The sequence below is a fragment of the Lissotriton helveticus genome, chromosome 5_1 (assembly GCF_964261635.1).
Source record: "Lissotriton helveticus chromosome 5_1, aLisHel1.1, whole genome shotgun sequence".
In the NCBI taxonomy this organism is placed as follows: domain Eukaryota; kingdom Metazoa; phylum Chordata; class Amphibia; order Caudata; family Salamandridae; genus Lissotriton; species Lissotriton helveticus.
The window spans coordinates 99,136,608-99,152,012 of NC_136065.1; the positions used below are offsets into that span (position 1 = coordinate 99,136,608).

Consider the following 15,405-nt stretch of genomic DNA (forward strand, 5'->3'; position numbering starts at 1 on the left):
TTCGCAAGGTCTTCCCGCTTCTACCTAACTCAGTGAGGAAAACCTTGGTGCAAGCACTTGTACTGAGTCGGATAGACTACTGCAATGGTCTGTTAATCTCAGCCAATGAAGGAGTGCTAGACAAATTGCAGGTCATCCAGAACACGGCAGCTCGCCTTGTTCTGAATGCTCCTCCGAGAACTCCCTCCAAACCCCTTCTTGAGCAACTGCACTGGCTCCCAGTCAGACAAAGGGCCAAATTTAAAATTTGCTGTTTAATCCACAAGTGTCTGAACGGACAGGGACCTACTTATCTCGAACGGAGATTTGTTTCTTATGTCCCAGCGCGGTCCCTCAGATCTAGTACCAACTCTTTACTTGTGGTCCCCCAGGTCAAAAAGGCCAGGCATGGAGGTAGAGCTCTATCCACTCTAGGACCAAAGATGTGGAACAAACTGCCTCTGACCTTACGACAATGTAATGAACATTTAACATTTCGTAAGCAACTAAAAACCATTTTATTCAAAAATCAAATCTAAACATCTCTCAGTATATCAATAAGTTCGTGGAGTTACCGGTCAAAAGCGCAGAGATACGCCTGATGGAGTGATTCTAGCGCTATACAAACCATAAATAAATAAAGAAACAACTGGTCATTTTTTATTTGCTTGCGCAGCTTATGCGGACCCAAGACGAGTATGGTTAAAACCGATGTGCAAGAATTTAGGGACTACCAGTAGTACAGTTGCCTTGCGTATTATATGTACTAGCACTGTGATATGGATATCAATAGGCACTGCCAAATATCTTGGATGGGCATGGTCGATTAGACAGAGACTGCTAGTCACTTGACTATTCTCTGTCTGGATAAACTGTCAGCATGTTTTAACTACGTTTTTATTCCAAAAATTGTTTTATCCAGGTGTTTTTTAACTTCTTATTACTGTCAAAAGCTGCTAACTTTGTATTGTATGAAAACTTTCAAAATTTGAACTGTACATCGAGTCATAAACTATAAATATTATGCAAAGACTGATTTACATATGGCCAGGTCGAAACTGGGATGGCATGGTGAGCAAAAGAATGATGGATTTAACCCAGATCTCTTGACTGGGGGTGAATGTTTTGATTTGTTCTGCAGTTCGACCATCAATTGTGTGTATATTTTGCTTAAGAGAGGACAGTTTTTCTCTCCATTTCTTGGACGATTACACGATCTTTTATTCTTCAATTCAGAGCTGGAAGGCAAAGATGACTTGCACTATGATATTTGAAGATTTAAAAGGCAGAGGGCTGCGACTCTGTAATGTGTCACAAGTATGCTGGTGGAAGGTTGCACTCCTGTGATGTCTCACTATAATACAGGTGGAGGATTGTGTTGCTGTGCCATTAGTAATAGAGTTAGAGGGTAGTGCTCCTCATATGTGTCACTACTTTTCAGGTAGAGGGTTGTGCTCCTGTGATGTGTCATTAGTATTCAGGTAGAGGGTTGTGCTTCTGTGACGGTTGTGCTTCTGTGGTGTGTCACTAGTATATAGGTAGACAGTTGTGCTCAGGTGCTGTGTCACGCTCATATGATGTGTCAATACTATACAGGTAGAGGGTTGTGCTCCTATGGTGTGACAATTGTATACAGGCAGATGGTTGTGCTCCTGTATATGTTGCTTGTATACAGGTTGACGGTTGTGCTCCTATATATGCCACTAGTATGCAGGTAGGAGGATTGTGCTCCTGTATGTGTCAATAGTATACAGGTTGATGGTTGTGCTCTTTTAGGTGTAAGTAGTATACAGGTAGAGGAGTTGGGCTCTTGTGCTGTGTTACAAGTATACGGGTGAAGGGTTGTGCTTCTGTGGTGTGTCACTAGTATACAGGCAGAGAGTTGTGCCCATGTGGTGTGTTACTAGTATATAGGTAGTCAGGTATGCTCAGGTGCTGTGTCACGCTCATGTGTTGTGTCAATACTATACAGGTAGAGGGTTGTGTTCCCGTATATGTTGATTGTATACAGGTGGACGGTTGTGCTTCTATATATGCTACTAGTATGCAGGTAGAGGATCAAGTCAATTCAAAGTTTATTGTATGATTAATTAAAATCTTTACAAATTTCCAAAAATAAAAATATATCTTTACATTCACAGTTAAAACTCGACAACATTGATAATATCCCATTGGTTATTTAGTAAAAGTGCATGTGTTTAACCATCGGCATAAAATGCTATGAATTGCATTGTAAGGATGTTGACTAAGTACGTTGTTTTCCTTGCTAGAACCATGATAGTGCTTTTGGAGCTTGCTGTTATATTGTCACTCCCACTCTGGTGAATGATAACATGAAAAACATACTATCAGTGAGTCAACACAATGTAAAACTAAATGATGTACTGCCTATTCAAAATTTTTTAAAACAATAAGCGAGCTAATTAGAAAGTCCTGAAAAATAGCAGGATCCTGGAAGAAAGTAAAATGTTTAAAAAAAAACAAAAAATAACTTCTGAGGTCCTGCTAACTGTATAGACTCTTGATATGTTTTACATTCAGTCCATTTATTACGCAGGTGGGTCAGCGGGCCCATGCCTGGTCGGTCATACTTCTTTGTTTTCCACCAGATAGGCTTGCCGTAAAAGTTTTCTTACCTCTGCCAGGTATTTTACTCCCCGGCAGGCCAAGATTATAAAGAAACATCCAACCAGCGTATCATGGCTTGCCTGCACGTGCGAATATTCAGTTCGTTAAAAATGGATTTTAAGTACTGTCTCCTTAGGACCATGATTACTGGGCATACACCTAGTAGATGAGTTAAAGATTCCTTGTAAAAGCCCATAGTCGACACTGCGCTGTTTGTTGGATGTTTTTCCAGGATGGCTGTAGGTCTTTTGAATCCTGCAGACCCATCCGGTTGTCGCTATAGCTCTTCTTTAACTACAGGTTAAAATGAGATGTTAAATATGCTTACGGCTTTAAAGATTTATAAGAGGGGATGACAGTCCACCCATGCTGACGTTTGGAAATTTTTTTTAATCTTCCAGAAAGGATTTCTTTTTTGCTGCATCATTGACCGTTTTACTGATGCTTGCTTTATCTGCCCTATGTTCCCATGCTGTTTGTATTTCCAGGTCGGCCAGTGATGTTAATAACTTCCCCATGAGCTCAGTGTTTCTTGGTCCATCTGGTACTTACTTTCTTCCCAGCATAAGCTGTTCATTGTGTCTGGATCAGAGGAGCGGAATTTCTGGCATAACTTGATAAACCCGCTCAAGCACCTGAATTTCTGATTCTGGAGGCCGAATTCCAGCCGGACGTGTGACGGTGAGGCAGACTTTGACAGATTGAAAATGCCCTTGGAAATCTTCGTCTGAAGATCATTTAATAAGTCAGCCTCCTTGAGCACCAAGTAACTAAGCCATATGACATGGTGGGCACAATTTGCGCAGCCATCACTATTAAGAGGTGGTTATGATTCGGGCAATCTATTATTATTTTTGTTAGTAATCTGTATGCAAAGATTAGCACTTGTGCTCTGGCTTTCATGGCCAATTTATGTTCTTTGTGTGTTATGCCATGCCCTATTGTAATGCCAAGATATTTGTTGGACCCTTGCTCTTCCACAGTTGCCCCTTTCACGGACCATTTAAACTTAATTTATTTGGTATCCACTAGGCAAATGACTTTGTTTTTTTTCTTTATTTAGTTCCAAGTTTTCCTGGTCCAAATAGGATACCAGGTTATTTATCGCTCTTTGTAGTCCAATGGGGGGTTGGCTCAATACTACGATGTTGTCCGCGTACTGTAAAAAGAAAATCGGCTTGTTTACCATATTCGGCAGATGACAATCGTCTGCTTCCATATATTTACTGATATCTGAAAAAAACAAATTGAATAGGCTTGGCGCTAAGACGCAGCCTTGTTTTGGACCTTGCTGCGTGTGGATGCTCGAGGTTCTACTGCATCCGCCACCTAACTTCACTCGTGCCCAGGTGTCACTATATAGGGCAATTATTTCATTCATTAATGGACTCGGCAATCCCCATGCGTTTAGTTTTTCCCAGAGACGCTTTCTACTCACTCAATCAAAGGCGGATTTTATATCAACAAAACATGCATACAGCCGTGTTCTCTTTTTTACCTCTTTTTCTGTTAAAAGCGCAAAGGTGGCCAAATGTGTTATTGTACCCATCCCTTGCCTAAAGCCCGTTTGGAACTTGGGAATTATGTTCTTTTCGTCCATCCAATCTCGATGCTGGACTAGGAGACCAGAAGCGTCGAGCTTGGCCTCTACATCAATAAGAAATATCAGCCTGTAGTTTCCTGGCTTACAATGATCTCCCTATTTAAATATTGGATGGTTTATATTCCCTTTCCAGGAATCGGGGCGTTGGTCTGCGTATAAATCTGATTAAAGAGAGGCATAAGAGGCTCCGACCAGAAATCTAGGTCATTCTTAAAAAGCGCATTGGGCAGCCCATCTGCTGCTCCCTCGGTCCTAAGTTTATGTATTATACCTCATAGTTGTTTAATGTCGGTCAGGGTATTTTGTTCATTACTACATATTTCTAGTCCTGTGTCTTTGCATTCCACCCTGTCCTGACTGGATATTGTTTGTGTTTTTTTCAGTTCGGGGGACGGCTCTCGGGCCCTTTTACGGCCCCTAATTCCGTGCTACTATACATATTTCGCACATGTTGAGTCCACATTTTGTCTCCAATTCTTGCTTCTTGTTGTAGTCTTGCTCCTTTAGTCAAATTATTTATAATGCCCCAGAAGTCCATGCTATTTGGCAGTTTACATGCACGCAGTAATTTTGTCCAGATGGTTTCCATATATGCTATTTTTGCATTCCTCAGCATCTTCCTATAAGCGTTCTTTATTTCCTTCAGTTTACTTTCATTGTTTTTTCTACCCATTCTTACCGCCCGTGTTTGTAATCGTACCTCTCGTGCAATCCTTCTCTTTTGGTCTCGTAGTTTAATATTGAACCATGGTTCCCTCCTGGTGTTTAATCTTTTTTGGCTACCCTGAATGACTGCAAATTTTCAGATGAGGCCAGGGCCAGCTGTTCCCAGTTTTTTACATGTTCCTCCTCTATCCGTGGCCCCAGTTTGCTCACATGATCCCTGACTGCCTCCTGAATGCTTTTCAAGTCCACACCCCTCCATTTTAATTTTTTTAGGTTAAACTTTTCTGCATGTTGTATAAGGTAATTTGTTTTTTGGGCCCGTGTGAGACAGATGTTCATTCTCGTCATTTGGGGGAAGTGATCGCTTTCGATACACAGGTCGATTTGAAATGTATCAATACAAGGGACTAACTTAATGCTAATAATTGTGATGTCTATTGTTGAACTAACTTTTCCACTCAAGTATGTTATTGCCACTGGTGAGTCTACCTTTGTGTTACCGTTTAAAATTGTCAGTCCAAGGCATTCTAATTAATTTGTTATTATTCATGCTCCCCAGTTCTCTAGCCTCTTTCTTTAATTCCGATTTTTGGTTATGAGATTACACTTGAAGTCTCCTGAGATGAACATATGGGCATCGCTCTTGAGATCTTTGCTTTGTTTTTATCAAGGTCATTAAAGTAGTGTATTTTTCTTTCTGGGTCATTCTCTCTGGGTGAATGTAAATATTAATTAGTGGCAGTTGCCACTTTAAATTATTAAGCGGGGATTTACCACTAATTTTGATCACTTGAACCCAATTAACCCCAGCATCCAGTTCTTCAGTTGACCAGTCATACTTTTGGGCACCATATATCGATAAGCCGCCTTGCGGATGCCCGAAGATTGAAAATCTTTCTGCAAGAATGTGGTGTTCTTGAAATCCTGGAATTGAAGCTGGAGCCATATTCCAATTTTCCTGAAGCAGAATTATGTCTTGTTGTCAGAAAAAGGATAGAGTTTCATTGTCATGGCCCATATCTTTAAATCCGTGGACATTCCATGAGCAGATCATAATACTGTCCGGCCTTTTTTCCTCCCAGTTCTGGTCCTGTGTCTCTTCTTCCGTTATTGGTTTTAGCTCTTCATTAGGTATGCTTTTTACTTAACGCCTTTGGCACCCAAGACCAATCCAAACTGGCCAATGTCCGGCTTTGCGCATTTAGTGGGCTTGCTGATATATTGGCCCCATTTACGTTGGAAGGCATTACAGGCATGATGGATCGAGCACCACTCCCGAATGTGTTTTCCTTTTTTAAGTTTCTTGAAATGTTTAGGAGGGGATGGGGTACCTTGGGTGTTTATGTAGCATCAGCATGATTCCCCAGGCTCCGAATCTTGATCTCATGGAATATATCTTGTCCACTATTTCGTTTGAGGACCGAGCTGTCAAGGATTCTTCAATGTCTGGAGTTGATCTTTTTTGTTGAAATTCCACAGCTGTTAAGTCTTGTGAGGATATTCCATTTAATTCTGGGATTTCTTTAAACAGCCTTAACAAGTTCCCTCGGTTCAGAATCTCTTGCCTTCCTTTGGTTGAATATTCGGGCACAAATGTCAATTTTAATTCAAACGCATCTGACTGGTTTTGGAAACTACTGGGAGATTGTAGGGTTTCATCTTTTCCAGCTGCAAGATTTATAGATGCTGATAAGTCTTGATCAACTTGGTATTCTTGCTCCACTAGTTCTACATTCACCTCCTCCTTTTTCATCTCTACTTTTCCAGGGTTTTTTGTTATCCTTATCCCTGTTGGCTCAGGTTCTGGTTCCATGAAAGGAAGAGTTTTACACATTGATGGCTAAGAAATATTTTTGCTCTCTCCTAGTCATCTATATGTCCCGGTTTTTCCCTTCCTGGGTACACGTTTTCAAATCATGATCAACGATCTTATATTATCGACTGCAACTGGTTATGCACCCACACCCAGTTTCTTCCCATAATCACCCCGGGGCTGAGAATTCTTTCCTCACTGGCTACCCCCTGAGTTTCACGCATCCTGCGTGAACCAACGTGCACACGCTGAGCATCTCTCTCGGCATGCATATAAACGGCCCTGTCAGTCCGCGGTTTCTCTGTAATACCACGGACACGGCACTGGGACCTTATGTACTGAGAGATTCATGACCTCAGGTATGGCAGTCTGACCATTGCAATTTACTCACTGACACTCTCGCTAATGTTGAGTGTGTATTCTTGTTTTGACAAATTTTTAGGGAGTTCGGCTTTTAACGAAGGGTTGAGTCTTTGTTTTCTTTTTAAATCCCCAGATATTTTGACTGTGCTGACCGAACTCGGAGGCTTTATAGTGGAATTTTCCCCACGTAGGATTGAGACCTACTACATGACCAGTAAGTACCTACTGGCAACTGAAGGTACAGAACCCTTTATGTACCATGATTACCGAGGTCGCTGAGCCCGGTTTTCTTCTTTTTTCCTCTTTGCCGTTTCTCATCACTTTGGAGCCCATGCGCCCACATCACCATGCATTCCTCACTGTGAAACACCTTGTCACGGTAAATCTTTCTCCCCCTTTTTAAACCTAATGGTTTTCCTTGCTGTGCTCTCTCATTTATTGACTCCCCTTTGAATTATACCTTAGGTCCTTGGCCCCCATTACCCGCATCCCCCTGTCCTGAGGAAGACCCCCCCTTTAAGGTTTCACCGTTACCTAGAACTTCATTGGGGTCGAAACGTCGACAACCTTCGAACTTGCCAGTGCACGCCTCAGTTTGAATCTGTTCACGATGGCTATTAATACATGGCACTTTAGAAATTGTTAAACATTCGATGTTTTGACTGTGGCTCCATGTGGAAGCCAGCAATTTGTATTTGTTTATAGACAAGGATCGCTTGACCAGCACTTTTCCTGAATTCCCTTCAATCCCTGCACATAATTTGCACTGATCTTGTTTCCCTCCCCCCTCTCACCTTGGGGCACTTTTTTGTCGCTTTTGAACAATAATGTAATGTTTATGCAAGATTTAACCTTCTAAGATTTAACCTTCTGATTCATTGTGATAAAATAACAGTGAATCTACGTACTTGGTCCTTGTTTAGTTTGTTTATAAATGTCTGTTTGAGTATTGTTCTTGTTAAGGAATCTGTACTGGGACCCCTTCTCTATGTACTACTATAACCCAGGTCCCAGGGATATTAATTGGGCATACCCTTCTTGGTAACACAAACTGATTATCGGGGGCAGTCTTTGTCGCAAATGAGGCTTCCCTACAGATCCGCATAGCTGAATCTGCTGATACAGGAATGGGTACTCCGAGCACGCCACCACAGAGTAGGTATAGCAAGGCAGAGAAATCTGCAGTCTGAGCAATACAGTTTTTGCCCGTGTGAACCCTTTGAGGCAAAAGCCATTGAACTGATGTACGCAGCAGCCAGTGGGGAGACCCAGAGCAAACTGAGTCTATGTTTGAATAAACATTATTCCCATATGACATCAACCAATCAAACAGTATTTATAGAGCACGGCTAATCACCTATGAGGGTATCGGGCGCTGAGAACATACAGGAGACCCTAGACAATAACAATTCTGCAGAGGGAGAAGGGCACTAGATGGGGTGCTGTGCTTTTTGGGTGCTTGTACATTGCAACCCTGTATCTTTATTGAACTGTGTGGTATTTCCTTTTATTGGGGATTAAAGGACTTCATTTATTTAAACTGGGGCTAGACATAACATTATGGTGTCTGTATTTTTGACTGTTGAGTTCTGAGTGCATGCACCACCCTCTATCTCCGTGAGAAGCCTTTGACTGCTCGATCGCGATATCCCAGAAGTCAAGTGCAGAAAGAGAAGCCCTTGGCTCAGTTTCGAGCCATAGAAGGTCAGACCTCAGGAGGCAAATGACCTCAGTAGTACACATTCACAGATGAATATCTCCAGACTATGTTTACACAAACCCAGCAGATTCACACTCTCACATAGGCACACCCATACATACACATATTCACACAGAGATGCATTTGCAATCTCACTGATGTATAACTCCAGACCTATGCACACACAAGCTCACATACACACACATATACAGAATTAAGTATAACTCCAGACCGACGCACACAGAAGAAGACACACAGAAACATTTGTTCATGCCCACAAAAGCACACATAGGTGAGTCGATATGCATGCACTCCCATGAATAACTCCAGGACCATCCATACATGAATACATAATTAAACACGTACACCTAAGCATGAACATGCACATACACACATACGGGTGCGTGCACAAACACACACACATGCACTGGTATTTACTCACAGCAAGCTAATGCGACATCTGTGCACACATACACTAAATACACACCAGTATGTAAGTACTAACTTAAGGTCAGAAGAGTAACTCTTGTTTTTATTTATTTTAGTACAAGCCCTTGGCTGATTCTGTTCCAATATACAAATGCAGTGACTCCAGTCAATATATTTATTTGGGGGGGCATGACCCAGTCTTTAGGGTGACTCATCAGCCTTTGTGTGTACACACAAAGACATGGCCATAGACATATACAGGCACACGGAGATATAGCACTCACTGCAGCCACTCACCCTTAAGGTTGTACATTGTTTCTCTGCCTTGATTTTAAATTCCAGAATATATTCTTCCTCTTTCTTCAGAAAACGCAGCCACTCTTGAAGTTTTACCTGCAGAGATGAGATTGCAAGAAATATGTGTGTATTTGTAGAGGGAGGTCTTACATACAAAAAAGTATCACTACAGTATCTGCCACACATGTCACACTGTATATACCAGTCATGCATTAATATTGTAACTACCAGCCACACATATGCCGATTGTAAGTACTAGTCCAGCGACAAATATCACAGACAAGGAGGCAGACAACTGTCACTTCTCTGGTCCTGTACTTGCCTAGAAGGAAACTGTGCTCACTTTAGGCCTTACTGCATGGAAAGATTTAGATTTGACTCTACTTTAGAAAACAAACTTTGTTCTAGAGACAATATGACTTATTTTAGAACAACACACAACCATGGGAAAATATTTAATCAAACACATTTTTATACGTTCAATATTCATGTATGCAGCCCATATATTAAGAATAAACAGGAAGCATTTTTGGCTAAAATAATGGGAAAAGGTACATTATTTGTGAATTTCTTATATGATGCTCATTAATGCATATTGCGCAGTGATACCACCTAGTTTCAACCTTCAGCCTAGTTCACACCCTCCTTCACGCACATCCTGGGCGTCCTCATCCCTAAAATAAGATGCTTCCATACATAGATCACACACTCAAACCAGGCCGAGGGAGGCTTGCAGTCACACACAGGACACTCTGACCCTCACTCTTAGTAATTCTACAAGACCCAACTCATTCAAGGTCCTCTCCTGCTATTGACCTCTATCAACTTCCAAAACAGCTTCCTTAGTATGCACTAACTGCCTCCATTCAACGCACACATTCTTCGAAGGCTTCCACCACCAACACAAAGCACATGAAGGAAGCCTTCTTCACACTTCTAGAGACACTGGAAATGAAATAACTCATCAATAACCCAACACAAAGTCAACACACCAGGCTTCATTCTATCGGTGTCACCGAATATCTGCGGCTAGACACCTATAGCCCTCAGCTGGACTGACCACCTTTACATCCTCAACTGGACCGACCACCTATACACCCTCAACTGGACAGACCACCGTTCCATCCCCTCCACCAATGCATATACTACACCTGAGTATCAAGGATAATCGAAAACAAGAATAATTACCTTCCACTCCATGGGACTCCCTTCTGTAATACATTCAATTACTTGCCAGACTCGTTAGACCACCACAGATGTCAGAGCGTAATGTAAACAAACATGCCATACGAAACCAGGAGAAGCCAAACACCCTACCAAAAACACTAACTCTAAATGCAGATCCGTCATCATAGCAGCTAAATTCTGTTACTACAAAACCACCATCATTGAGGCAACCAACAAAAGCAAAACTCTCTTCAAGTGGTCAAACATTGAACTAAGCCTCTCTCAGAACCCACAGTCCCTGCACCAGTTGACAAATTCAATGCCATCAAACAAATCAGATCAACATTATCACCACCACCACACTTTCTCCGCTTCCAGCCACCCAATGAATCTTCTTCAATCTAGTGTCAAGCATGGATCTCCCCAATATCCTATACTCTAGTCTAAGGAACCTCCGATGTAGACGAGACCCTTCCTTCATCCATCATCAAATTGCATCAAGGAGAGTCCCTTAAGCCCTTCTACCACATTGTCAAGATCTCCCTCAGCCATAGAACACTTTCAAGTACTGTTAAGACTAGTCAGATCTTTCCACTGCCACAGAAACAATCCCTGGGCCCAGCCAACTTCACAAACTTCTGGCCCATTAACCACCTTCCATTTATAGGGAAGATCAACAAGAAAGCAGTTGCCACAATATACAGGAGCACTTCTCACAGTCCTGTAGAATATTAGCTTTGCAGAAGTTGGCCTGGTATATACTGTCCACTAATTAAAGTGGGCACCTTGTACCACTTCAAACAACCCCTTATGGTGAATAGGTTAAAGACAACCTTTATTGAAAGCTATCCTAGTGGTAGCTATGGAGAGCAGTATTCAGGCTAAGTCTTGAAGGAATGTAAAGCAGCTTGTTTTACCAGTCTATAATCTCTTGAATGACCAAATGAAAGGAGACTACACCAGGTATATATTCAAAATATATGTATTTAAGATAAAACTCACCCCTCTAGTCTCTTTATGAGGCTAGAGTTCGAAGTACATAAGTTACAAGTTAGTTATCAACAGTAATAGCAGAAATACACATCTGAGCCCTAGGAGAGTAGCAGACCATATATCAATAAAGTGTCATAAGAACCGCGACTGAGCTAGACACAAGGCCTAGAGTCTGTAGAAGTGCTTGCACCACAAGGAACCACCCAAGGTAGGGACACAGGAGAACTACAGGGGACGCGTGCACTGCAAACACAGCCGCAAATCCACGTTAACTTCTATGGGACAAGTTGCGGTTGAAAATTAAGAGTTTAGGGACACTATGAAGAGGACTACGAATTAACCCCCTTGAACTTAAGAGTTTCTAGGGCCCACACCCACGTAACGTAAGTACCATGGTATCAGTGTTACCCCACCGAGGGGTGCCGGGTGCATACGTGTCAATTGGTGTCAGGAATTGCCGTCGTTCTCAATGGCGATTTTCGGAGAAGTCCTGCTGCCGTGAAGAGTGTCCGGTGCGATCCAAGCTTGGATCGGGGAAGAAGAAGACCTGAAAGCAGAGGGGACAGAGTCTGGGTCACTAGCCAGTGACCAGGGGCACGATAGGCGAATGCCCACCGATGTTGGATGCTTCAGGTGAAGTGACGGGCGTCTTGACTCTTCAGCCACGAGGTCCAGGAGGCGTCGACCATGACCAGGAGCTGGAGTCGGGCTGTCCCACAATGTCTCTCGAGTGCTGAGGTGTCGGCGACCAGATTGGGCCCAACAAGCCTTGGCAACGGCAAGTCGGGTGGAAACAGAGAAAGGACTGTGTTGCTGACCAGCGAGATCTGAGGGACTCACCTAGCGAGGGTAAGTCAGGGCATGTCTGGAGAAACAAGGAAAGCCCAAGTAGAAGAAGAGTTGCCTTTGTGTGGACCCACTAGCCAACCGACTACAGATAGAGAAGGAGCCTTGAGCCATCGCACTTGGAGCTGGCCCACGGGTCACTCGTGGAGTGGAGGCCAGGGATCATCGGTGCTGTCGGTGCTCTTGGCGCTCTTGGCGGGGGCTACTCGGAGCTCAAGCACAACTTCAAGGGAGACCAGGAAGATGTTGTACTTGCAAAAGTTTGCAGTGTCCAGAGGTCACAGTTCCACGTCACCCATGATAGCCATGGGCCCCAGCTTTGCTGTGGACTCAGAGTAGCCTCGGGAAGTCTGGAAATCCACCTCGGCGATGCAGACCGGACAGTTGCTTCTTAGGTGCCTGCCAAGAAGGGGAGTCACTCCTTGACTCCAAGGGAGATTCTTCAGTCCTCTAATCTTCAAGTAGAGCGTTGAAGGTCCAGGATTCTTGTTCAGAGTGTCGTCCAGGGATAACCTAAAGTCCTAAGGCCTGGGTTCCTATACTTATACTAAGATAGGTGGTTGGACATACTCTGGGGACCCATCTATGGGAGGGTTCGGAAAGAGGGGTGGCTACACCCATTTCCTTTGTCCAGTTTCACACCAGAGCAGGGGCAGGTAGCCCCTGCAACCAGTTTGAACTGGACTATGCACAGGGACACCAAATGTGCCCCCAGTGCAGGACTTCAAAGCACCCGAGAGTGCTCCCGCCCAGCCCCAATACACTCTATCCTGTCTGGGGAGGTGGTGACACCTCCCTGTGACAGGAAACCTATTGTCCAGGCCTCCACTGCCAGAGTTCCGGTCAGCAGCAGGAGGCCAGACCCGTGTCTGTTGCAGCAGCATCCATTTTGTGATGCCAGGGCTCAGTCAACCTGGTACCGGGTGTACCGGTAAAGTCATGTCTCTCCCTCTAGAAGGGAGGAATCATACCTCCCCCACCAGTTACTGTTGGGGAGGTATGATTCCAAGGTGTTTGACACCAAACACGCCATGTTTCCGTGCAGCCATTCCAAAGTTAGCATTTACCGCAAGGTTATAATGCACTTAAGAGTATATGATCAGGCTGCACCACAAACAGCATCAGAGGATTGTCTCCAAAAGTTGCAGAGGGGCTCTGCTCATGCAGGAGTACCCTCTCACACAAAAACCAAGCACTCTGCCTCCAGGATTGTTAAGGCATGCCATAGGAGTGACTTATAGGTTTTATATGTGTGTGCATTGGTAGTGATATAGGTAGCCTATACCACAGTAAGGGGTGCGTGCACCACCTTACCCAGGCTGCAGTAGCAGACCTGTGGTGTCATTTTGGAGGGCTTCCCATGGGTGGCATAATACATGCTTCAGCCCCTGGTAGGCCTCTGGGGTACCTATGCCCTTGGTACATAGTATACCATATACTAGGGGCTTATAAGGGCACTCCAGAACCAATCAAGGATGTACCTAATGTACATGGATACCATTTTAGAGAGGAAGCAGCTAGGCTGGGGTTCTGGATAGCAGGGCCCCAGCCAGACTAAAGTCGAAAAACAGTGAAACATCAGCAAAAAGTGGGGGCACCCATGTGAAGCATATCCTACTCTCCTACAAGGACTACCAATCTGTCTTCTGATCATGCAGCATTACTTAGACAGCCACACTCCAAACAGACCCAAACACCCTCATCAACCACAAGAAAAACTCCTGACATCATGGTCCTGTTCCTGGACCTCTCTGCAGCCTTCGACACAGACGACCATCCAGCTTTGATCAACACCCTGAAAAAACAAGTGGTACTTTCAGACCTGGTCTTGAAATGGTTCACATCCTACCTCACCAACTGGCACCAGTTCATGCAAAAATGTTCTGCAAGATCATAGAAAATCCTTGTCTCCTGCAAAGTACCTCAGAGCTCCATCCTTTCTCTCTTCGTTTTTAACTTCTACATGGGATCTCTCAGATCCATTCTGACAGACAGATGATACCCAACTCTACCTTAAATATCCTCACTCAAACACATCTTCAAATCCCGCCCATTTTGGATGTCAACAAATGTACTAAAGTTAAACTCCAACAAGACAGAGTTCTTTCTGTACCCCTACAGCTCAAAACAGCCCCAGATTTAGGCAGGGGTCTCCAACTTAAACCTACCACGATTTACCCCCTCCCTGGACACAATCCCCTCATTCAAGCAACACATTGCAAAGAAGACTAAGAAAGGTTGATTTCAATGTTCTCGCTTGAAGTAAGTGAAATTGTTTCTCCTGGAAGATGACTTCAGAACATACTTACAAGTCCTTTCCCATAGGAACAAAGGCAAGGCTCGGATCAACGGTTGCCCGAACACCACCCTAGCACACCTGAAACGTATGTATGTCATAATTATTGTTCTACTCCCCTATGTGTAGGACACCATCCACTGAGGTGTCAAGAGCTGACCAAACCTTAGAAGCAAGCGCTACCACCTAGTTAGGTGAGGCATCCTACTATGTACTTGTTTCAGATTATTTTGAATTGCGTTCTCTTCCTGTTATTTTGAGTTTTTATTAAATATTATTTGTTTTAAACGATGAGTGCATTGCATTTACATACATGCACTTATTGGATGGACTACTTGTTGTGGGGCTGTGAGGATGACCATACAATACCTGTTACAGATTACCATCTCTATGTTGTTTGCTTTTGTCATCCCAGTCTAGGTTACCACTAGACCTAGCGGGACTACATGCTCACACGTAAGATTAATGATAGGTAGGTACTCCTCCTCCTAACCACTGTGTGTAGATAGTTTTTTATAGGTCCAGAAGAAATGCACAGTATCATTTATGAACATTCAGCGCGAAACATGTCGACCATATTTTTAGAGCTGAGCATTGCTCCCCTGGACCATTGAGCCAGCGAGCAG

General features: G+C 43.5%; 1 protein-coding gene across 2 annotated transcripts in view; it reads right to left on the minus strand.

Moving 5' to 3' along the window:
- The window catches only part of LOC144754217 (E3 ubiquitin-protein ligase TRIM7-like), a 376,582-nt gene that overhangs the window by 340,858 nt on the left and 20,319 nt on the right, over positions 1-15,405 (minus strand). For both annotated transcript variants that reach the window (XM_078641804.1, XM_078641803.1), the window contains exon 2: positions 9,478-9,573. The gene's annotated coding sequence lies outside the window, so the exon portion shown is untranslated. The remainder of the gene's footprint in view (positions 1-9,477; positions 9,574-15,405) is intronic.